This window comes from Oreochromis niloticus, linkage group LG16 (assembly GCF_001858045.2).
Source record: "Oreochromis niloticus isolate F11D_XX linkage group LG16, O_niloticus_UMD_NMBU, whole genome shotgun sequence".
Classification (NCBI taxonomy): Eukaryota; Metazoa; Chordata; class Actinopteri; order Cichliformes; family Cichlidae; genus Oreochromis; species Oreochromis niloticus.
Window position 1 is genome coordinate 10,316,066 of NC_031987.2, and position 22,994 is coordinate 10,339,059.

A 22,994-nucleotide genomic window follows, 5' to 3' on the forward strand; every position below is an offset into this window, starting at 1 on the left:
ATACCTTAGAAGGATTTCCCTTCACTGCCTTCATTGTCCAAGTGACAGATGTGATCTGCAGGACTCCAAAATAAAATGCGAGTAATCTGAAAATGAAGATCAACAATTGCATTTTGTTTTCATGTGCCTGCTAAGTGATATCTCATTATATAAAATGAAAACCATTTTCCCATCATCGTTAATACAACCCAGCCAACAATATACCTCAAGATTTTAGTTTATCATCCTAATTACACGTTAGTGTGATGAAAAGGAAATAGGAATTAAAATAGCCCGTTAACATCTGATTTGAATGCTCTTTGTTTCATAAGCTATTCAATAATCTAATTCAGCCTAATTTACATGATTACTTTTGCATGGCTTTCATCTTCCCAGCCAAAATTCAAATACAAATGAAACTCTTCCTTTGCATTTCCATTTTTAAACAGGCTTGTCAATCAAACTGTGTAGGCGGGGATGGTAAGATACCCAGCGTTCAGTTCTTGTTTATGCTGGTTAACTGAGCCTGGTAGGTACCAAATGTTTTGATGCTGGGTGCCAAAAACAACCCGAAAGATCAGCCTGAGGGGAAAATACAAAAAAAAAAAAAGACAAGAACAGAGAGCAACAAGCGGTGTTAATTTTGGGATTTAAGGGTTTTTCTGCAACAAAGATGAAAAGACAAAATCTCTCATCACTGTTGTTTAGTCAGCGTATTTAGCCACAGCTTAAGTCCTCTCATAATTCACTGCACATTCGCTAAACACGCTGTACAGTTTGATGAACTAATCCTGCCGAGTGAAACAATTCAAAGACGAAACGAGAACTAAATCAGAAAGTCACACTTCAACAATATGCTGTTATTTTGCAACAATCAATGGCAAAAGAAAGAGTTTGATAATACAGTGCAGGGCGTTGTGGAGTTGAGACAGTTGGTTTGCCTAACAGCTCGAAGGCTCTTGCTTCAAATCGCCCATTCTGCGTGGAGTTTGCATGTTCTTCATGCACCTGCAGAGGTTTCCACTGGGGGCTCTGGCCTCCTCCCACAGCTCAAAGACATGATGTAGCTTCATTGATAATTCAAAAATGGAGATCAGTGTTCATGCAAGTTAGATAAAGTGCTTAAGTGCTGTATGAGTATGTGTGAAAAAGGCTTGTAGCGTGAAGTGACTTGACTGGTCAGTCAGACTAGATAAAATGCTATGCAAATCAAAGTCCATCCCAGGTGATAAAGCAGGTATTATCTGTGATGTTATCTGCTTTCCAAAACGACTTTGCTATGTAAAAACTTGCAGCCAGTGTTGCTAGGAGATGCAGAGCATCTACCACTGGCAATTTAAGCTAATGGTAATCACAGGAGGGCCATATGTTCCCTGAGCTCAGATTTATATGCTGAATTTTTCAGCATTTGGGGTTAGCGCTCCGACATTGGTGCTCACAGGTTTCCTGCTTGAATCACTCCTTTTTTAAAGAAGTAAGTTTCATTTAGCGCTGTGTTCGTCCTTCATGAATTTCTATCAATACAACTGCATGATAAAAACATTATTAATATTTCAGAAAAGCAATGAATTAAAATGATTTTATAATAATGCAAAAATGGAACTCATTGTCATTCTCATAAACCAGCTGTAGACCGCAGGAGAGAGTTGTAGCTCGCAGAGAAAAGTATTTTGATGCAGGTAGCATCGAGCCTGAGATCATCTCTTGTTAAAACCCACTTGTACTCTGATCTTTTATGCTAAAGGCTAATTTAAGACATATTAAAATAAAAAATATATGAACTTTCCCTCCTGCTATCCAGCTATGAATATGATTCTGCTCAGGTTCTAAGATATTACTCTCTGAGATTTGTTTTTACCCTACGGCAATAGAGGTAAATGAAATTTAATTTGTGGTGTTCATAGCATAAAAAAATACATCTGAATAATTCAACAGTTACTTTTCTTTGCAGAACCAGCATCCCGGTAAGGTTGGAGAATTCACAGAGCACACAGTCAACAATTTTCATAGTAGAGTCTATTTTGTGAATAATCTGGAGGAAAACGTTAGAATATGCTTACTGCGTTTTTGTACAGTCCGACATTGAAGAAACTGTATTTCACTTTAACTGCATAAACTTGGAATTGGCAATAGAGTTTCTGAACCTGAGCTTGAAATAAAGGTGAAAAATGCTTCTCAAAGTAAAATGATGGAAAATTAAAATACACTGTGTCTTGGATGAGTGACTCATCTGCTGATTTTTTTTTTTAAACTGAACTTCACTGCATCATTTATAGTGAATTCATTTCATTTTAAAATACCTCCATCCACAGGCAGTCCAAACAATGAACACTTTTGTATTATTGAAAGGCAGTTTCTCCATTGGATACAATTCTCCATGCAGCCTGCACAGCACATCACTGAGGTGTTTTTAGGTGTTTAGACGTTTTAGCCTTTCTAAAAAGAATCACAGCTCCTAAAAGTGGCACATATCCTTAACTGCACTGTGACTGTGTGTTTTAGACTGCGATCCCTTGTCCAACTGTGCGTTACAGTCAAACTGATTCATCCAAGAACAGCCAGATTTCCTCATTTACTTGCTTGCACTAGTTTCCCAAATTTTATTACTAACAGTTTGACATCATTTCTGTCTCCTAGTTCTGGAGTCGCATTCCTACAAAGGAGTGGAAATTATTGAACCCAACAAAAAACAGTGGACTCTATCATGATCTATGGTGATAGTGACAGATGATCATAATAACTGCTTTACAAATGGCGTGCAATAATAAATGACTACATTTGAATGCTGCCCACGTGGATCTGTGCATATAAATTTGAAACACTGACTGTGATCAGTAATCTGTGGGACAATCCATCTGTGTAATGGCATACATGTTTCCACTAGATGGCCCTTGCACCCAGCTGTGCTGCCTCTTTAGGATTCCTGTTCATTAGCGCTTGATCTCATTATTGCTCAGTTCTTGCCCCAGTGAAGGAAAGCAACAGCCACTAACATGCAATGTTTCCACAGAGTTCATATTTGAACTCAAAGGCTGATGGCCAATTAGAAAATTAATTAGAAAATTAATTAGAACCCCAGAACTTAGAGGCCAATTGTTAGTTTTGTGAACATTAATTTATTGGATTTTTTTTCTTCTGCAGTGTTTTTATCATGACTTGTGTGCACTGTAATGTTCTTATACTTGTATACTCATTGGACTGCCCCTTCAAAGGCATTGATTAATTATTCAGTTTAAATTATTTAATTATGTAAAAATATGCACGAGTACAATGTTTGGGGGGAAAAAAAGTTCAAAATGTGCCCCCATAAACACCACAAAATACGTAGTAAGTCAAAAATAGCCTTCCTCATTGAAAACAACAGTTGATATGCAGAGTACAGTGTGTTCTCCTCATTTGAGGAAGTGGTTTGCTCACCAGACTGTGTCACACGCGATTCTATATTGAAATCATTTTGCTAAGCAACTTGAAACAAAACAAACTGCTGTAGTTTTCTGCCCGAATGAACGTTGGCTTGTGCAGTGGACGACGAATTCGACGCACGAAAATCTAAGAAGAACTGTGCGGGACGGGAGATGTCAGTCACTTTCTTGTGCTGGATAGAAAGCGTTCTCTCTGCAATGATGGATTCCCCTCCCAAGGCCTCTCATAAACATCTCAGAGCTAAATGCCTTTTTTTCCACCTCGCATGACACCCCAGCTCCTGCTCACGATATTACAAGGTTTCTTTTGTTTCTTCTTGAAGCATGGTACTCTGAGATTCTTCCACACTGGCCCACAAGGGGATACTGGGTGTCAGAGGACTGCTCAGCCTTGACACGGCTTCAAGGCACAAGCTAAGCAGCACTGGTAGAGCTGGTACCATTTCTCTTGGTGATTTATGGTCCAGAAACAATGAAAAACATAACAAAAAAAATCAGATAAAGGCTGAATACCCTTCTAAAAGAAACAGTAGACAGCTCAGTGATTGAGAGGAGGAGGATAGTTGGGTGGGGGTAATTTGTCCAAAGCCAAAAAGTCACTGACCAGAGGGCAGGGTGGGAACGGGAGTGTCTGCAGGTGGTATGTGTAGGCTGTCCAGCCTTCATCTTTGCTGGGTCAGTTTACCTCTCAGTCCCCACACGCTGACCCTTTAATATGGGCTGTATCTCCTCTCCTTTCACCCTGGCTTTTATGGCCCCATGTAAATCTCTCTGCGGTAACACAAGCTTGTCAGGCCTCCTCTAGCCCCTTTCTTTTCAACACATTTATCCTCATGGAGAATTCAAAGAGGCACTGCAGCAGGGAGCTGGTATGTGGGCCTATTTGACTTGAAATAGATTGAAAAAGACTGGGGGATGATCAAAAAGGAGAAAGTCCGAAGCGAAACCTTAGACATGGGAACGGCTGGACACTCAAGTGGGCAAGAAAGCCCCGCTCAGATGAAAGGCAGTCGCCCATCAATAAGTCATTAAAGCAGACATGTACACCCATAAAAAAAGAACACTGACAATCACAGTCGTCTCCGACTCGAGTGTGAGTGCACACAGATGGGGATTGGAAGGTGAGACTGATGTTTGCCTTAAAATTCATAAAGGATTAGATGAAAATTGAGGAAAAAGTCAAATGAGGAAGTAGTGAGCACCATCTGGTGGATTTTGTTTTGATGGCCCTGGCTGCTCTTAATTCACTCTGCGTGTGATGAGGAAAACACCTAACAACTTGTGGGCTTTCTATTTGTAATAAGGCTCTGTTGCAGCAGGGGAAAGTCGGTGCACAGAGGTCACTAACTGCTCAGGCAGGATTGTCTTTTACAACATAATGTTTGGCTGTAAAGTACCACCCAGGGCGGTCTGTTGGCTTTATGTCTTTAGAGCTGTTTATGCTCTAGTTATAGAAAAAGAAAAGAACATGGATGAATTAACAAACAAAAACACTGAAATTATTACATTTCTCTCCAGCTGCTGTATGTGTATGTCTTTGAGCATGACCCTCTGAGGGAAAAGTGAGGCAGCCACCTTTAAAGGCCTATAATTTTATCACTTGTGGTCCTAACAGGCGTCTGTGACCGTGATCTGTCTTAGTTAACCAATAAGAGATATAATAGCCTGACAGGGGTCAAACCAGCACTCACTCATGTTGCTGATGTCACACGTTGAAACCAGGAAGCTTCTGGGGGCGAAGCATATAACAAAATTTACTGGGCAATAAATTCTGCTGCTTTGGAGAGTATAGTGGCAGCACCGTGTTACGTTTTATGCCGTAAAATCTGTGCGCTGGGAGAGTAAAACTGCTGCAAAGGTTAGGAGGTTGCAACCATAAAAACACATTTCCCGATGTTTCATAGCTGATATAATTGCACTTTTGCAGCTATTTCAGTAATAATGTGCGATATCAACCTCGGGACGCCTTAATAATTTAAATAGGGCTGTAGCTGCAGAGCTGTTGTTCGTATCACCTTTCCAAATTGCTTTGTATTTTCCCAGTGTAACTGCCACAAGGTGTTATGCATCACCTCAAAATTACAGAGGAGTAAGTGTACTCAATAAGTCTGTGGATTGAATCCTAATCATCTAGACTTTAGCTCTAAGCCAAGTAACGATTTGGAAATAGCTTTGTTGCAATTATTGTATGAAATACTCAGCACCAAACAAAGTCATTTACAAAGGCTTTCCCCTTTCAGCCATTAGGTGCGGGTCACTTTAACTGCTTACTCTGAGGTCTTCGTGGCTCTGTGCTTGTTAGGGCTTTAATGAGTTGGAATTCCCTGAACAAACACTGGGAAGAGCTCTCCTTTCCGTCTTTCACCGCGGGGTCAGTTTTCTTTGTTTGTTTGAAGGGTCCTTAACACAAAATTTGACACAGCAGCCTAATTCTAATTTAGGGGTCTTAATTAACCCAAAGGTCCCAAAATGTAATGCTATTACTTTTAAAGCTTCGAAAGTCTCTATTGTCAACTGTGTTTTGGAAAAAAGTGGACCAGTTAATACCACAAACCAGCTTACAGAATGTGATCAATAGCAGTGTGTCTGTGCGGAACTATATGAATGTATTGCTTTTAACACTAATCTGTTCATTAAAGGTGTTTTAACTTAGTTTGAGGGTTATGCATCTTACTGGAAGTGCATTCAAATTTATTCGACGTATAGTAAATGTTTGCAAATGCACCAGCTAGCCAAATGTGCAGCATGTTTGATTCGAGACAACATGACTCTGTTCACTGTTATCGAATATTGTGTACTGGAAGGACACTAATGAAAGTATCTGAAGTGAGGCAGGGAGACATTAGAGTTGGTTGCAGTCTGGATGGTAAAAAAAAGCATTTTGTTGTTGTTGTTGTTGAATTTGGGCTGCATATCACTCTTCTCTGCACTCTGGGGTTGTGATTATCTAATTACAGTTTCCGTTTAGGCGATAACAGTTTCACGTGACTGCCTCAGCTCGAGCTTCTATACGTATGCACAGTTTGATCTCTGATCTCAGGCTTTTGGGTCTAAATAAGACTGAACTAAAATAGAAGTGCTCTTGAAGAACAGGTGGAACATGCAGCTGCTTCAGGTGGCAGAGTAGGAATTTCTGTGGTTTTGACATTTTCACAACTATCAGCTGCGAGAATGAAATGCTAACTCTGGATGCATGAATGCAGAAGGACAGGCACAGCTCTAGTGTGAGCATGGGATGAGCGTGTTAAGTGAATGCATCGTGAATGAGTGACAGTAGTAGAGCACATGTAGCTGGTCTTTTCCTGCCTTGCGAGCATCTAATGGTGCGGAGAGCATATCCCGGTGGGGGAGACAAACACTATGGCTCTGCTGCCAGATGTGCTGTCAGGTCTGTATTGTCAGCAGCAACAAAGCACACACCAGGCTCAATGGTCGTAGGGTATTCACATTCACAGTGAGATGTGCTGCCATTTACATTATTCTGCTTGCGCCTGCCCGCCCACGCTGAGCAATATAACAGTGCCGTTTGTTCTCATATTCAGTATTTAAGGTGTATTTTTCTCAAAACAAGAAAGCCAAGTGTAAAATTTCACATTTTTCTCATACACTTCCCCTCATTTGAGAAATTTCTACAAAAATGGTATAACAGCCTCGATAGAATTCAGCAAAAGGCTGCATGAGAATCTAGAAAATTAATAGTTAATTTGTACATGAACTGGTAAAAAGAGCCCTCTTCACTGGTTTCATTTTTGCTGTGAAACGCAATTACCCACCCAGAAGTAACAAGAATGAATTGAGACGTGTTCTACATACTAACATACACCCAGAGAAACGTGAACACACCATATACACACAGACACGACACGCCCAAGGGCACGCTCACAGACAGGCACACAAAGAAACATAAATACTAACACACACACACACACTGCCCCATTACTGCAGAAGGATCGGCCATCTGCCCCCAGCAGCAGCAACACAATGACCAGATCAGTGGAGTCCACTAATGAGCAAGCCTTTTCTGCTGTTAAAAATTCATTCACTGCCTCTTGCTGTCAAACAGCCAACAGGCTCTACAACCAGAAACCAGAGTTCATCTGAGGAGGCTGCTCTGCTTGTTTCAAAAGCAGCAGCTCAGTTGCTTTAGTGCTGATGACTTAATCACCTGTGGCGGGGTTTTTTTGTTGTTTTTGAGCAACACATCCAAAAGATTGACTTTTCTCTGACTAAGATATGAAACCGTTTATTGCGTAAAGATTCATGGCACAATGCTCTGCACCCGTGTCAACAAGATGGAGCTGGTGTTTTGACACAGTCTGACGCCAGAATAGCAGATTGAAGAGGCAAAAACAAGACTCACTCATATTTTCAAACCTCTCACGCAACCTGAGATGAGGGAAGTGCGACTCTAGCACACTGGGGCGACTGCAGTGTCTCATGATCTGTGGCGGCGTAGGGGTGGGAGGTGCGGGGAGGTTATTGATCTCTCTGTGGACATCTGTGGTATCTATCAGGAGAACTGTCAGTGTGAGAGAGAGGAAGTGAGGGCACAGTGGAGTGGTTTTATGTGTGTACGTGTGATACAGTGGGCAGACGAACAATAGCAAGACAAACAGGTTCACTAAAAGTTCACCCTGTTTCTCTGCATGTCTGACATAAGCAACTTGTTTTTGTTTCGCTTGGTCCTCTTTCTGTTTATTTCCCTTTCTCTCCCTATGGAGCCCTGCCTTGCTTCCTCCCACTCGCCGCACAGAACATTGAAAGTTAAAGGGTTTACGCACGAGGTGCACTGGAAAAAAGAAAAAAGAAAAAGCAGCAAAAGAGATAAGCTGTGCATCTGTAGCTATCATTTAATTATCAAGGCAGTGAAAAATGGCCGTGCACTGGCCACAAATAATAAATGATGCTGAGAAAACTGGCTTCAAATTCTTTTGCAAGCTAAGCTGCTGGCTGGCAAAAACATTTTATCCAGACGTTTGCTTGAAGCTTCAAGATAATCTGTTGCAAAAGAAAAAGCAACAAGAGTAAACTGCGATACTGACTTTCTCACCACACATCAGTTCGATAAGTTTCCTCTACGGATGAGTTTGGGTTAGAAATACAATTTCATAGGACAGAAGAGAGACAAGTCGAAGATGGATCAGAGGAGCCGTGAGAATTATGCATTACATAAGCAAACATAAAATAGATTCTTTAAAAAACTTGATTTATGACATCTTGTTGCCTCAAGTGTTACAAAGCTGATGTACTATCATTATCTATGTAGGAGAAATAGAAAAGCCCTGCAGAGGATTTAGAAGCCTGATGATGGAAAAAAAAAAAAAAAAGATCTTAGTGTATTATGATGGCAGCTTGCCGCCGGGCTTTAAAACGCAGTAAATGTTATGAATCATGGGGAATGAGAAATAAGAAAAAGTTGGTGTGCTCGGCATGCCAGGAAGGGAAAAAGGTAAAAAAAAAATAAAATAAAAAAAAACAGTAGGTGTTGCATGAGTCACCATTACTGGAGCGCTGTTGGAGGCCTCATACATGGTGAGTAAGACTAATAATAAGTCTGAACAAGGGAAAGGTGAGTAAGATCAACTTACAGGTACAAGAGAAAGTCTGTTTACCTTTGCATTTCCCACTATCAGAGGCAGGGATTATAACACGGCATAAGGCCCTTTAAGAGATCAATGGGTTACATGATAATGTTGGATTAAATTCCAATGCTGACCTGAATAAAGCCAGCTAATAATCCTTATAGCCAGCTCAGATGTAACCAAAACACCAGCTTAATAACAGTGAAATAGCAAATATATCAGAGTTATATATTGGGGACACCCTAACTCCACAGAAAGAGGGTTCGAACCCTCTGTGTGGTGTTTGCATCTTCTCCCTTTACCTGCATGGGTTGTAGCACCCTCTCTCGGTCATGCATGTCTGTGGACAGGCTGGGTCTGTCCACAAACATGCATGTTAGGTTAACTGGGGTGGATATGATTTATGAGTGTAATGGTCTGTCTATCAGTGTAGGTTGGCCCTGTGACAGCTGGTGCCCCACACAATGACAGCTAGAACGAGCTCCATCACTACTTCCTCCATGAACTTGATAAGTGATTAAGGAACTAAATGGATGGGTGGGTTAACACATGGGTAAATACATGTTCTTTCTGCAAAAATATAAACTAATACATCAATAAATAAATCACTAACACTCTTGTGTCAGTGGCGTCTTTGCAAAGTGTCTGAAACAGTGATGTCAAAACTTGCCATGGTAGAACGACAGGACGGACAGACGAATGTTAAGGTTGTTTCCACATATGATAGCAGTAAAGTCAGACAAAGCCGGAACTATTGATACCATTACTGCAAGAAATGAAGAAGTAATTTGGTTACCAAACAGCCGTAAATAGACGTCCACACAACACCCACTCCAAATTCACAGATCACTGTAATATCAGTCTGGTTTTCTTAATATCAACAACACTTTGAAGTTGTGTCAGTCTAAGTGTAAACTCTGTGTCATTTGTTGCATGAAACCTGTGATGTGAGCGCTTTATTGTGTTGTCAGTTAACTCAGTGGTGTCAGTTAACACATGTCCGATGTCGGCACAACTTACTATCTTTCAGGCAGCTGATGGTTATTCAACCTGAAAATGTTTGCTGGGTTAATTACATAGCTGCACCTAAAGGGCAATTAGCTTAGGTTAGCCTGACTACTGGAGGCAGTGGGAAAAGTCTGGCCAGGCTCTCTGTCCAGTGATTAGAATAAATAAAAACCTACCACTACCATTAAAGCTGAATCACTGACACATCAAACACCGTTAGAGTAAAACAACTGTGGGGCAGGCAGCTCGTTATAAAGGTCAGTTAGCTGAGGGGGGCTGAAGATTGAGGTGATTATTCTCTAAGGTCACTAAGAGCAATCCTTTTCACATGGATTGCATTCAGTTCTTACTTCCAGCTGTATATTTAAAATGCGTGCACCAATACTTAACGCTTCAGGGATTTGTCAAGATTTTGCTTTTGCTCTGCGAACAAATTTAAAGCTGTCATGTCGGTGGTTTAACCCCATTTCTTGGCATTTTGGTCTAAAAGAGCAGCTCCCTGTCCCCCCACCTGCTTTTGTATTTGTCTTTTACTCTGTAATCACTTCTGTTAGTGTGTTTGTTTTGCGTCATTTTAATGTGACTATTATCTTGAGCCACAGGACACAAAATTCACTGCCTTGTTTATTAAAAGCCAAGCTTTATTACACTTTTATGCCATTGCCATTGAAGGAAGCACTTCAGAAAAACATGCCATTCTGGCTTCCAAATCAGACACGTTTATGAACTTCAACTTTTAAGATTTGGTCCACAAAGCAAGAAAATATTAGTAAAAAAAAATCCCATTGTCGTCACGCTGTCATACTTACCCGTTTGACACATGGTTGCCACAAAAACAATATCTATTTTAACAGCTTGAGTATGTGAAAGCAGACACAGACTTTGTGACTGGGTGATTGCCAGTCGTGTGAGCTGTGCTGCTAGTCAAAAGCAGAAGTCCCAAATAAATGTGCCCTGTCTTTCTATCTCCTTTAACCAGACAACATAAAACATCCTTTAAGGTGAGAAATGGAAGGATATTGCCCTCCCAAAATTTGATGGTACATCATCAGCTTTATCAAACGAGTTATCTTACTGTGATTTAACAGCAACAGAGTTTGAGTTTTGTGTCACTCTCATGTGTAAACCTATAAATTGTTTAAACAAAATGTGTTTCTTTGAAATGTCCATGTCTTGTGTGGTAGGTTTAAAATTCCAAAATGCATTATCTTTATGGTTCTTGATAAAACGTCTTTCATATTTTTTTTGTAATGACTGTCACATGTAATCTTATCTTGTGACATTTTCCGAAATTGGACATGGAAAAGTTTTTTTTAAAGAAAAGGGAAGTGATGTTTTTGTTTATCCACATCAAATGCTTGAGACTTTGGTGAAATTGAAGTGTCACTTCTGCAGTTTTGTTTTTTGTTTTTTGTTTTTTTCCCAATAAATTTAAGCCGAAAACCCAGATTCATGTACATGAGGCATATTTCAAATTAATGATATACTCATCTCTGGTTTAGAAGTAACTCCTTAGTGTGAAACCTCACAGCTATACTCAAAAGCACCTTCTTTTCTCCAGCACACTGTCTCAACATCTGCTAATATATGTGTCAAAGTCACCTAATTTTGTCAGATAACATATAGAACCAGATGGAAGGCTCCCTAGAGGGAGAGGGGCCCTCATTAATTCTATTTTGCTGTGTACACACACACACACACACACACACACATGCATCAGCCTAAGACATAAGCAGCTTGTTGATACCACAGAGAGTAGTTCTTACAGATCCAAAGCTGCCCTGAAGGAAAGAGGCCCATGATGGATCACGCATTGATTTGATTTAAAGTGAGGGTGAAAGCCGACGTCCATGCCCTCTGCCAGAGAGGTGAACCGTGATTGAGCAATGGCTGTCCAGAGGGTTCACTCAGGAAACTGTAAGTGGACAGGCTGGACCTGCTGCTAACAATCACCTTTTGTACAAATCAGCTGGAAATGAATTGTTGATTCACAGAGTGGAACAATAAGAGAATTCCAGCTGGAAGCTATTTCACAACACCGTGTCTGAGCTGTCACGTCTTGGAGACAAACACAGAAATTATTTGATTTTTTTCAATTGGCAGTCATTAAATATTCAATGTTTCGCATGCAATGAACGTGCCCAAGCTTTACCTGAGATTCTTCTGTTTACACATAATAATAATTCTGGTGCCGGCTGGGTTACTTGTCTCCCGTCTTCCCCACCTACACACAGTGGTGAATCATGGCTTTGAAATCCAAATCGGTGTCCTTATCAGCACTGAGGAGCAAAAAGAAAGTGCCCGCCACACAGAGAGATGTTTTTTTGTTCTTTTTTTTTTTTTGCATAAAATAGATAAGATGTGTTGTTTACACTGTTGGAAGAAGAATTCAAATAATTCACTTAAACACTTAACATATTATTTGATATTTGTACATTTGTTATAACAGTGTGGCAAATTAACAGATGCTTTAAATATGGGAAAGTTTGCAGAGTTTGTGCAGGCATCAAGTGTTTATGTGACTGTAAAATGAGCAATTTACTGCTTTAATGCTCTAAGGACAGTGTACAATACATGTTGGTGTTTCAGTATGATTATCTATAACTCATGAGTAGTACAGGTACGCATACCCTTGCCAGCCTTGACTACAGTTCTGTTTGCAAAACAGAATTTAAAATACTAAAAGTAAATAAATGTGATGACTACAAAGCACGAAAATTCCCTCTCTCTTTTAGTGACGTAGACGTATACAGCAAAACATCAGTAAATGGAAATGATGTAGTTCCTTAGAAATGTATGAGACATTATCGTAGCTGAGCGTATTTTCATTTTACCGCTGGTTGTTTGTATGTGTTTCATTTCTGAAAATCTCTGTGTTGCTAGTCTCGTTTCTACCGCTTGTAAACGCCTTTACTGTGTGATGCACGTCAGGAAAACCCCTGTGATACACAGGAACTGATGTGATTTGCAGCTGCAAAGTGTCTAAAACAAACAGAAAATAAACCAAGCGCTAGAAGAAAACAAAACAAAACAAAATTGTCAGTACTTTCCATACAGTTTGACTGAAAGATGAGCCACCAAAGGGTTCTTTAGCAGCCTAGATAGGGGCAAATTAAAGACAAAGCTTTAATAGACTAGCACATGGTCGAGTGTGAAGGTTGCCAGTAGTGTCCAATAAACACTTCAAAACACACAAGGTTTATCTAAGATACAAGACCAAAGTAAACAGTGAATCACAGCAAGACATGATACCAGCCGAAACAAACATCCTGCTCTTACTGTCATACAGATGTTATTGATGATAACCCAGAAGCTTTGTTGACACTCCTGATAATGACACATTCTGCCACCTGCCTAGGGGCAGTCCTTTCTGGCCACCACAGCTCAAAGCAAATATCTAAGTGTCTCGCTGCTTGACAGATAATAATCAGTCTAAACAATATGAGTTCAGAGGAACTTGCTTCCACCTGGGGCCTGAAAAACCTCTGCCTGTCTCCAGAAAAGCAACATTTTATCACACCCTGCTCTTCAAACTCATGTGCAGTGTTGACCTGCTGCTAATAATTCACGGTTTGTCAGAAGAGAATGTACTTTGAGCAAATGGACCCTCGAATGCTGAGAAGATACTGGATTATAATTTTGAGAAGAACAAAGAGAACAAGCACTAAAACAAACAGCATCTGTCGCATCCTGATCAATGCCCTTCCTGTGGGAATGCCGTGCTATTGGTATGCTGATAGAGTGACCAGTGCCCATCCTATATCCTGTCATAAACAAGTCTGAAGCATGCTCCTGCTAAATAATCAAAATCCGAAGACCGGATACTGGTCTAGGCACAGCAAACTCACATGTATTATTTACTCCTTACTTTTGTTTACACAAAAACACAATAATCCTCACAGATTTGGGGCACTAGGGGGTAGGGAAGGCCCAGTATCAGCAGAGGGATCTATGGTCTTTGCAGTTTTTAGAAAAGAAAAGAATTCAATTGTGCTGAGAAAATAAACCCAAAGGCAGCTGAGTACAAAGGGCCTTGACTCCCAAGCGAGCACTTTCAGGAATCAACCAAAGAGTTGGTTTGAGGGGGAAACTCTATCATAAGGCCGAGGGAGTACTGACGGTCGGTTTGTTTAGCTCTAAATCCTGCTATTTTTTATTCACTAGGGGCGCTCCCTGTCTGCCTCGATACAAACATGATTAGAAACAGTGTCGTGACTCCCTCCAGTAGCATTAGGATGCTTCTTTCTTAAATAATGCACATTTCAGTATAAGTGCTTCCTTCGTTTCCATATCCTCAGTATCAGACGAAAAAGCTTTGACACTGCCAGAGCGAAGAAAACACTCAGCAAGTTCACCTGTGTTTATTCCAGGTGAAATAGAAAATTGGCACATGGTTGGAATTGCTTCACAAGAGGCTCCAGTGTAATCGGTAGACTATGATTAACTCATGTGACTCATAAAGTGAGAACCATAGCAGAAAAACAAAAATTTTGTTGTTTTACAACCCGCTGCCCTTTCCTGGAGACAGTAGGAAAAAGAACATAAAACAATTATTTGCTTTGTGTTTGCTTCAGGCAGTTAGTGTAGACAGTGTCATTTTTAAGGCAGGACAGCACCACGTGGGCGGTGAAGCATCCCTCTGGCCGAGGCTGATATATATATATTCCTCCTGTGGTGCTTTGTTCTGGTCTGGTGCTGGACACTCGCTCTGGATCGGAGAGTAATGTCACTCATCACAGGAACCTCTGTCCATCGATACACAAATCCACCTTGTCAGTTTTCCATCAGTGGGTTTAAATAATGAATGAAGCCCGTCTCCTTGTGCTGAGTGGAGCTATAAATCAGCACTAAACGCAAACTGCCCAAGGCAATACAATAGGTTTTACAAACACACGCACACTCCCTCTGTGGAAAGCTTAAAATGCAATGTTTCTGCAGAATAATCTGACGCTTGGTAATGCTTATACCTCGCTATGTTTAGTCTGGTGCTGACCGGCAAAATAAAATAACATCACTTACGTTTCATTTTGCAAATGCACGTTTTGTGCTCCAGTTTTTTTCTGAAATATTACAGCATGTTGACTAAAAGCCAACAATTCCCAGAAAAATATGCCATCAAGTTTTTGGGGGTTTTTTTTACAGCTGTAAATTTGTTTTAAAACTATAAATTAGTAAATTTTTATGTTGTGTGGCCTAATTAGTTGCAAATTGAAATAAATTGCAACAGTCTAAAAAATGCATTTGTGTGCTGGTTAGCATTTCTGAGAACAACTACTGCTAAAAAAAATCCTGCAAAACTTTTGAAGTTAGGAGCAGCTGTTGAAAAGACAGTCTGGCATGGCATCAGGTTTATTCCCTCTTTCGCTTCTGTGGTCACTCGACCCTGGAAAGCTTATCTACTGTCATCTGGTCTATTGTTTCTGCTATCTGAGGTGATCAGTGCTGAGCTGAGCCTCTGTTCACATTTGAGTCCCCCACCCTTCTTCCATATCCACACGGGCCAGATGGAGGACCTTCACCTGCGGGGACCCTGAAAGAGCACTCGCCGTGATCTTCTGTCGTATACAAATGCAGGAGAGGGATCTCCCTCAGTGTCTGGAAAAAAAAGTAACTGGGAACTCTTTCAGAAAATGATTTACATTCCTTCTACGGCAGGTCTCTGATGTGCAGAGGCAGTGGAAGTTATATAACCTTGTTTCTTTGAGAAAACTTGAAAAGAAAAGATTTTCAAATGAACATCTAAACTGCCATGCAAATGAACCCGGTTTAATCATCCACACAAGCAAATGTGTGCTTGTTTTGTTTTTTTTTTCTATAACGTACTTCCACTCATGACTGATAAACTCCACTAGGCACTGGAGGCTGTTTTGATAGTATTTTAACACTGTTGCAAGGCAAAACCACAGTGGAGACGTTGCTGAAAAAGGAAAAGGAACACTGGTTGCATTTATCATGGACTCATAGAAAACACCCTTCCTATGTAAAAACTGGCTGCATTTCTCAAGCGGCTGTAACTTGCCTTGGATCTGCGCCATCTGTGGATAAATTTCTCTCCTAACTGCTTGAGGGCAGTGTCAACCATTTCACTTTTTATTGGTTCATGCCCTTGTGTCTAATTCTGCAGGGACTCCATGTCAGGACAGGCAGCAGCAGGATTCGGGGTAATCAGCGTGAAAATGTGCTGGAGTAAAAATTGCCTGCTTCCAGTTGTCGCCCACCAACGTTGTCAGACCAGTGGCTGAGGAGTAAGCTTGTTAGTATCATGTAGGAAATACGAAAATAAATCACTTGGGCCTCATGTTGAAGGCATAACGCTTGTGTGTTGCTGTCCTACTGTGACCCCAAATTGACTTCATCGCTGCAGTCAGAATGATTAGCATATTTTAAACTCACTTTAACCCCTCAGAAACGGATACTTAAAGGTTCGTTTCAAACCCACTGGGCTAAATGTTACAAACTATTTCTCTAATTGCACACAGACACTCAAACACATCATTGTGCAGATAAGATTTGGGGGCACAAAGCGATGAAAAAGACAGAAGTCAAAAGACCGCAGATTAGAAGTTAATTTCTCTCCAGAGTATCAAACCCACGCTTCCTTCCAATTAATCAACATGGACATGAATTTGCAGTGTAAAGACTCCCTGCACGCCCTTTCATTTAACACTGATTCCACCAAGTTATCGTGACCTTGACTGAGGTCGAGTTCTTTAAAAGGGTCGGCAACACATGCAACCCTACAGCAAAGTAGGAAGTTTAAGAGGGTGCTTTCCAAAGATAAGGAGCAAGCTTTGTCTTTAAAGTGGCTCTATTGTTCAAACTCGATCCCTTTCCTCAAATACAAACACAGATACCAAGCAAGCCGGATACTTTTACAACATTTTTGAGGAAATATAATCATTAATGTCTTTGTGCCAACCAAACTATATTCCTCTGACAATGACAGCCACTGCGTGCCATTCGAATAACGGAGAAAAAAAGCAGTCTTTTGTGGGGTTATGGTCATTTCTGTAAAATACCCGCTTTTATGATTAAAAGCGGGTATGTGATAAGTTTTAAGAGTATCAGTTCCCCGCTGTAATGTTTTACACACTGAGGCTTGATGCGTCTTGTCTCGACACAAGACAAAACCCAAACAAAGGCGCAGAGAGCAAGAAGGATGAGTCTCTGGCGTTGGACGAGAGCCTCCAACCACCCAGCCCCCACAAGCAACCTTGTCCCTTGTACAAACCTTCACGATTAAGAAAACAAAGCGTACCCTTACAGAGCACTGACTGATGGACAGATAAAGACGTTTTGCATTCCAGGCTACATAATGCATTGAAATATGTGCAAACATGAAGGAATGAATTCAGATGATATTAAGTCATTTAAAAACACAAAGCTTCAGTCCTTGTACATTACAGAGGCCCCCATGACCTGCTCTCCACAAAACAGATATAATACTTACTATATGTGATTCACATGGCTCTGACAGTGTGAATAAGGTCAGGGTAAAAATATCTGATGCAACAACAGCACTGTAATAAGTCAAGGATGTTTCTGAAGCACCAAATTTAACTGCCAGTGAAACCCTGCTAGTACATTTGTAAGCACACACAGTTCTTTGCATGTACAGGGAGACTCGACACACAGACCACATTTAATTTCTCAGACAAGAGATTAAAGGTATTTGAGTTACCAAAACCTTTGGTATATTTACGGGCAACACCCAAAGTCAGCTTCAGTAACAAAGGGTGGATGTTATTTTCTATGTGGTGATTTTAAAAAACGTGAGGGAGATATTTGAGCAGAGCTATCATTATGAAAAATTATCCCATGTCGACTTGCTGAGGGGGGCCGGGATGAGTTGGAACTGGAGGGCTGGCGTTGACTGAATCTCACCGCTCATTCTTCTCTTTATCTCACTGGCATTCTTCTGCCTCATTTCAATAGCCATTCTTTACTGAAGAGCCCCCTTTGCTGCTGTTCACACTTCTAGTGATTTGTATTCTAAGTAGCTCAGAGATCTTTTGTATTCTGGGCCGATAGCAATCTGAATCCTCATGCTGACATGGGAGGCTGGAGATATCCTCCTGGAGCCAGAAAGGGTCTTATTTATTTTGAGTAGTGAGATCTGTTTTGTTTAAATCCTAAAAAAAAAAAAAAAAAAAAAAGGCAAGCGCTGTGTGCACACATATTCCAAAAATGATGAGAAGGGTAAGCTCTAAAACAGGATAGATTGCTCTGGATGGTTAATGCCTAGGAATTTAATTTTCTTATTTACATTTAATAAAAGAGATACGAATAAAATTAATTAAAAACTCAAAAAGCACCCAACTGAATCCCAACTAACAAAGAAGACGAGCAAAAAGTTTTGTGTCGTCACGGTGGGTCCTTACATACACTGAATATAAAAGATGAATGTGGACGAGAAGGTAAGCCAGCATCAGCTCGCAATCCTTGTCAGCTTAGCCAGAAGACACATCTGTTATTAACTGTGACATTGGTCATATTAACTAGGAAGCTAATAGAAAATAGGTGCCTACTCCACAGACCTGTGCAGATGTTTTGAGCCACCACTTATTTCTTTATATTTTCCTAGGTGAATGGGAAATAGATGCAAAGACTTGATATAAGCCAAAGTTTGGACTATTTTAACATGCTTGAAAACTAACATTTGGTGAGACCCTTTTCTTCCTGTTTCCCGAGCTTAAAAATGGCTTCTTCACAGCCACCAGGTGGTAACCTCATGCATCTCTCAGGTTCTGTGTCAGGTCCTTGCTGGATTTTCTTTATATTTCTTAAGAACACAACCTTCAGATATTGTTTATCTGCTGGAGATATTTTTTTAGGCCTTTGACTTCTTCATTTATTTTCTACAGTGCTTTTTCAGTTTCCTCTATTTTTAAAGGACTGCCAAGTTAATACATTTTCGGGAATCACCTAGTGGTGCACAAACACTGTTTTACGTCAAACTGTGTCATCTTTGGCATTTTCACAGATACAACAAAAGAAATGGGTACAAATTGTGTGTTTTGTGACAAGCTGCTAGCAACGAAGTGCCTGAAGATACAATAATGTTTGGGGTTTTTTTGTTTTTCTTCTTGTTAAGTTGACGATTACGTGTAACCAAAGCAACCAATGCCTATAGAAAAGGAGCGTGGCTCAAGACTTGATGCCGAACATTCAGCAGTTAAGAAAATGTATGGAACTGATGAATGAAAGTTTAAAGCAAAATTTGCTGTACAATTTGTAGTACAATCTTTTAGCGCAAGTGAGTGGAGGAAAAAAAAGCTAGGAATGGCTCCGACTGAGACGCCAGTGGCGATTCACTCCATTGAATTAGCAACTTAATTTAAAACATTGCCATGCCTTTGAGCCCGTTCTGATTTAACACTTATCTTTTATTTTGACAGGGCCACACTGTTTAAAATGAGCATCCCATTGTGCTAAGAGGATTTGAAAGTAGAAACTGAGACATAAACCTTTTAATGAGGTCACAGATCAAGGGAACATTTTCTATTCCCTTCTAAACAATGTGACTTATTTTTGGAATTCAGGGAGTCACACTTCCCACATTGGTCATTAGAAAAAAATGTATGCATTGCCACAAGCTTCACTTTTTCAGCAAGATTTGCAAAACGTGAGAGTTATGAGAGAAGCTAAGTCACCTGGCTTCACTCATGACCACACCACAGTGCTGACTGGTTTATGCCAGTCAGCACTCATCACCCATTTCATCATTGAATGGTTGTTATCAGTTGAAAGAACTCCTGTAGATGTCATTAGTACCTGCCTATTGAGCCACCTAGCAGGCTCAATAGGCAGGTATAACCTAATTTGATGGCGGTTGTTCTGCCTTGCTGCACAACAATAACGGGTTGGGTATTGCCACTTTCAAGCAGTACTGTGCTTATAACTAAACTCTGCATGAGGGTGGAGGAGGGGTGGGTGTGAGATAATTAATGACACTTGCATGCGAGACTTCAGTTTGAGACCACAGATATAAAACACAGGCAGTTTGACTGTGATGTTGCTCATTGTTTTTAGGCTCCACATTTTGAAGCCTCATTGTTAGCATCTTGGCCTCCATCACATTTGGTTTGTACGATTAAGATAAATCTACAAAAATGCAAAGACCACAAACATGATGAAATGGGACAGTTCAGTGTGTCAAATAAGCAGAAGTTAGGGCAAGCAGAAAGCTATCGGCTACACTCCGTGTGTAAGGACATTTTGCAATCAAAGCAACTACGTCTTTAACTTCAGTGTCAAGATTGAAATCCACCCACTGTATAGTTGTTTTTGAAAAGGTACTAGGCTGTAAACACAGGCTTTAATGCTGCTAACTGGGTATTCTAACATAATCGTCTATAGAGTGGTTGGAAAAAACCTCACATGGCCATTAGAGGAACTGCAATTCTTTGTTTTTCTGCTTTTGCTTCATTTTTAAGCAACAAAAAAAGAAGATTAAGACTCATTATTTGATTATATTTAGGCACCAAAAACTACTCAGTGGTGAGAGTTTACAAGCAATGCCACTCTAGGTCTCCTACATAATCTGGGTTGTTTTCTGCTTATCACCTATTAGAACATAATAAGGCACCTTCTGGACTACAAGGCCAAGCCTATAAGAGTGATTACCATTTATAAAGACCATTCAAGTGTGGGGTGACATTTGAAACCAGCATGGGTAAGACTTACATCAGATGCTGTATGAGCTACTACAACAGAAGTATTTCTTAATTTTTGCTCCACTTTCAGCTGGTTTCATTAATAACCGGATTTGCCAACTTGCTCCCTCCACTGACCTGACTTAAAATAGCCTGTGATAGATTATAATAAATTGATGCTTTATCCAATAGCCTGCTAAGTATCTTTTTTTAAAGTGTCCCTCAAAAAAGCATAGTTTAGACTGCTGCAGCTGTAGTTTCTCAGCTGTGTAATTTCAAAAACCTTTAAATCCACAACACAAAACCTTGGAATTGAAAACAGGCCTTGGGAATATAAGCAAAATGTTTGGTTTTCAACCTACAAAAGCTTGAGAAAGAAAAATAGTTCTGAAAATATCTTCAAAAAGTGAGTCATTAGAATTCCCCTCTGTGGCCAAAGTGATTTATGGAATGTAGAAATTTAAATGCTCTGTGTTATTCAGCACTGAGATGAAATCCAGCAGTTCTGCTCGTGGACTGATAACAGAACAACTGTCTCCGTCTGAACGGCATTGATAACAGCATCATACCAATACAGTGGCCTTTCTCTGAGCTGCAGGTTCCCCTTGTTTCCTCCCATCAGGAGTCCAGCTGCATGGGGATCCGAAAACAACAAACAGGATTAATCTACAGCAGAGTTTCAACGCGTAACCGTTTCAATCGGTTTAATTCATATCCAGTGATGTGTGATTAATATCTCTGAGAATACTGATCTGTGTTATTTATTACAGTTGTTTCATTTTTACTTTTACACGTACCGCAAGCTGCACACACTACTTCACACGCCACAACTACAGAAAGTGAAAACGTAAAATGCACATCTCTGTTTCTGCCGCACTGCCGGGGATTTTACAAATACATCAAGGACAGAAAGATGCACACGCCTTCACTGAAGGGCTGCTATCTATTCGTTACATCAGTTTGAGTGACAAGCAGGACGGACTTTCCTCAGGTCACTTATATTCGTTTTTTACGTTGGACATTTTATTGTTGAGGAAACATAATGCCATCATTAAAGTGCAGTGTTTCTAAAGCCACACAGTCACAAAACAAATAAATGGCACTTTCGGTCCATCTTCTTATATTAGCAGGAATTTTATGAGTCAGGCATGACTATGGTATTTTCCAAACAAAACTTCCTCATTTTGAGCACCATGTTCTCTTAATCCTTTATTAGATCTCACTGCCGATTTTATTTAATTAAACTGTGAACTGTGGAGACTTTTTAAAGGCTGTTAATGTTTTTAAAGGGTATGTGCCTCTAACAGAGTGCTTTCAGCTTTTAAACTTTAATCATGCCTACTTTTGATATGATAAATGTGCTCAGAGTTGATATAGACGAGGGGGGGGGCACTACGTGTCTCCCTTAATTCAAAACGAATGCGTTTAGAAAGCCAAGATCAGCCTTTATCATAAGGAGGAGACCAGTGATGGAGCTGGGACTCACAAAATCTATCACTGCTCTCATATATCAAAGACAGCAAGTGGTATTTGCGTGCCACATGGAGCATATTCAGTTTCAAACTACCGTCAGTTCCGTCTCAGAGGAGGGCGGGGAGTTTTGTGTGGCCCGGTCGCGCTGTCATTACCTAACTGAAATCAGAGTGGTTTGGTGGAGCCGTGGGAGAATGAATGCTTTGCACACTGAGGCTTGAAAACCGTTTGAAAAAAAAAAAACCACGTTATAGGGTGTGTGGTTCTTTTTTAGATCCGCTGGGGGTCATTTAGCACTTTAGAGCGCAGACATAACAGCACTTGAAAAGTGACAGGTTGTGTATAAAGGTGAGAAGAAACTCAGTCCTCTGCTGATGAAATCTGTCATCGGACACCGTTATTAAGTGATTTGTTAGGAGAAATATAAGACAGCGAGGGTGTGGGGGCTTAATGACCAGCTTAAATGTCAGACCTCACTTTACGCAGCCTGAGGAGTGAAGCGCAAAATGTGAGCCAGATTACGTGTAACGTGAAAAAACCCGTGTAATCCTAAAATTGCCCTAATTTCCATATAACTCAACTGTTGGGACTTTTGTAGGGACCCTTTTTCCTCTTTTACTGTCTCTGTAATCGCGTGTGATGGTATTTATATGTTCTCCAAAACGTTATTGAGTAAGCACAACTTTTCACGCTCTTAACTTTTTACATTTAAAAAACACAAATCTATCCAGATTTAATGAAAAGGAGACAAAACATCAACAAAAAAGTTTATTCTTGAACCTAATCCGAGATTTCTTTTATTACACATTTTTCACAGTTGCCAAATTGGTTTTATACACCGTTTCCAGACGCGTGCTTCAGCTCCGCCTGTTTTT

General features: G+C 40.4%; 1 protein-coding gene across 1 annotated transcript in view; it reads left to right on the plus strand.

Moving 5' to 3' along the window:
• LOC106097784 (serine/threonine-protein kinase pim-1) overlaps positions 1-22,994 on the plus strand; it is a 459,832-nt gene that overhangs the window by 333,341 nt on the left and 103,497 nt on the right. The gene's annotated exons all lie outside the window — the stretch shown is intronic.